Genomic DNA, 3,162 nt, shown 5'->3' on the forward strand with positions numbered 1-3,162 from the left:
CCCAGCTACACCTACGGGTATCCGCCAGGCTATCCCTGGCAATAGACCAACTTAGGCCAAAAGCCTAAGCTTGGGGGAGTACGTATTTCTCACCGACATTACATTTATGTTCACACACACTCATTGCTAGATGTCGGTGCTCATACTCTTTCACTGTAATATCCATGCTAGTTTATTTTCTTTTTCCTGCTTTCTTCTTGTGTGTTTGTTAAACCTTAAGAAAAACCAAAAAAATTAGTAGTAGTTTATTTTTCTGCTGTAGTAGTAATAATTAAAAAAGAAACCCAAAAATATTTCCCGTTCTTCTTTTGCTTGTTGGGAGCTTTCCCGTGTAAATAGTTTTATTTCTTTTCTTTGGGGGTCAGTAGGAGAAGACCATAATTAAATTGTTGAAGTGGCTCTCATAAGCATTATTGTTGATTTAACCAAGAGCCCATATTGCCTTGTCTTCTCCTGTTTATTGAATGCTCGCAGATTCCAGCTTAGTCCAATGCACGTACACTCTTATTATTATTCACACCGTTCGGTCGTGCAAGTGAAAGGCAATTATGATGATATATGATGGACTGACTGAGATGAGAAAAGCTGGTATGAACTCGACCTCTTTTGTTTTTGTAAATATGATGAGTCCCTCGTTCTTGATTTAGCTTATTATGAATAAACATGTTTGCAATGACAATTAGAGATCATAGTTTCTTGTGCCATGCTTGATTAGCTATGAATTATAATGATTTACCTTGTGTGCCAACATGCTATTGAGATAATTATGATGTGGTATGATGGGGTGGTATCCTCTTTTGAATGATTTAAGTGACTTGACTTGGCACATGTTCACGCATGTAGTTGAAACAAAATCAACATAGCCTTCACGATATTTATGTTCATGGTGGATTATATCCTACTCATGCTTGCATCCAATGTTTATTAATTTTAATGCATGTACATGGCTGTTGTCGCTCTCTAGTTGGTCGCTTCCCAGTCTTTTGCTAGCCTTCACCTGTACTAAGCGGGAATACTGCTTGTGCATCCAATCCCTTAAACCCCAAAGTTATTCTAGATGAGTCCACCATACCTTCCTATATGCGGTATCTACCTGCCATTCCAAGTAAACTTGTATGTGCCAAACTCTAAACCTTCAAATAAACATTCTGTTTTGTATGCTCGAATAGCTCATGTATCAAGCAAGGTTGTCCTTATCTTCCGTGTTAGGCGGGTTATTCTCAAGAGGAGTGGACTCCGCTCCTCACTCATGAGAAAATGGCTGGTGACCGGGATGCCTAGTCCCATGCTTTATGCAAACTAAATCAAAATTAATTGCAAACAAAACTCCCCCTGGGACCTGATGTATGTTGGAGGCACTCGTTGTTTCGAGCAAGCCATGGATTGATGCTTGTGGGTGGAGGGGGAGTATAAACTTTATCATTCTGTTTGGGAACCGCCTATAATGTGCTTAGCATGGAAGATATCGCCATCTCTTAGTTGTTACGTTGACAATGGAAGTATATCGCTCAAAAATACAATTTATCTCTATTTCAAAACTGAGCTCTAGCACCTCTACAAATCCTTGCTTCCCTCTGCGAAGGGCCTATCCATTTACTTTTATGTTGAGTCATCACCCTCTTATTAAAAAGCACTAGCTGGAGAGCACAGCTGTCATTTGCATTCATCACTATTAATTTATATTGGGTGTGACTATGATTGGATCTCTTTTACCATGAATTACAATGTCTAGTCAGTCCTTGATCTATAAAGGTGCTCTGCATTTATGTTTTGCGGTCTCAGAAAGGGCTAGCGAGATACCATCTTGTTATATCATATTATGATTGTTTTGAGAAAGTGTTGTCATCCGAGATTTATTATTATGACTTGCTAGTTGATTATGCTATTGATATGAGTAATTATGAGACCTGAGAATTATTGCAAATGTGGTTAGTTATGATCTATGCTGAAAACTTGAATGGTGGCTTGACATAGTTACAACAACAAGAGCAAACAGAGTTTGTAAAAGTTTTCTTTCTTTCTTTCAGTTTGTCAACTGAATTGCTTGAGGACAAGCAAGGGTTTAAGCTTGGGGGAGTTGATACGTCTCCATCGTATCTACTTTTCCAAACACTTTTGCCCTTGTTTTGGACTCTAACTTGTATGATTTGAATGGAACTAACCCGGACTGACGCTGTTTTCAGCACAATTGCCATGGTGTTGTTTTATGTGCAGAAAACAAATATTCTCGGAATGACCTGAAACACCATGGAACATCTTAGAAAAAATAATAAAAAATCCTCGCCAAAGATGAAGACTAGGGGGCCCACACCCTGTCCACGAGGGTGGGGGGGCGCCCCCCCCCCCTCTAGGGCGCGCCCCCTACCTCGTGGGCCCCCTGGATGCCCTCCGATGCCAACTCCAACTCTATATATTTGCTTTTGGAGAGAAAAAATAAGAGAGAAGAAATCATCGCGTTTTACGATACAGAGCCACCACCAAGCCTAAAACCTCTCGGGAGGGCTGATCTGCAGTCCATTCGGGGCTCCGGAGAGGGGGATTCGTCGCCGTCGTCATCATCAACCATCCTCCATCACCAATTTCATGATGCTCACCGCCGTGCGTGAGTAATTCCATCGTAGGCTTGCTGGACGGTGATGGGTTGGATGAGATTTATCATGTAATCGAGTTAGTTTTGTTAGGGTTTGATCCCTAGTATCCACTATGTTCTGATATTGATGTTGCTATGACTTTGCTATGCTTAATGCTTGTCACTAGGGCCCGAGTGCCATGATTTCAGATCTGAACCTATTATGTTTTCATGAATATATGTGAGTTCTTGATCCTATCTTGCAAGTCTATAATCACCTACTATGTGTTATGATCCGGCAACCCCGAAGTGACAATAATCGGGACCACTCCCGGTGATGACCATAGTTTGAGGAGTTCATGTATTCACTATTGATAATGCTTTATTCCGGTTCTCTATTAAAAGGAGGCCTTAACATCCCTTAGTTTCCAATAGGACCCCGCTGCCACGGGAGGGTAGGACAAAAGATGGCATGCAGGTTCTTTTCCATAAGCACGTATGACTATATACGGAATACATGCCTACATTACATTGATGAATTGGAGCTAGTTCTGTGTCACCCTATGTTATGACTGTTACATGATGAACCGCAT

Source organism: Triticum dicoccoides, chromosome 2A (genome assembly GCF_002162155.2).
Source record: "Triticum dicoccoides isolate Atlit2015 ecotype Zavitan chromosome 2A, WEW_v2.0, whole genome shotgun sequence".
Classification (NCBI taxonomy): domain Eukaryota; kingdom Viridiplantae; phylum Streptophyta; class Magnoliopsida; order Poales; family Poaceae; genus Triticum; species Triticum dicoccoides.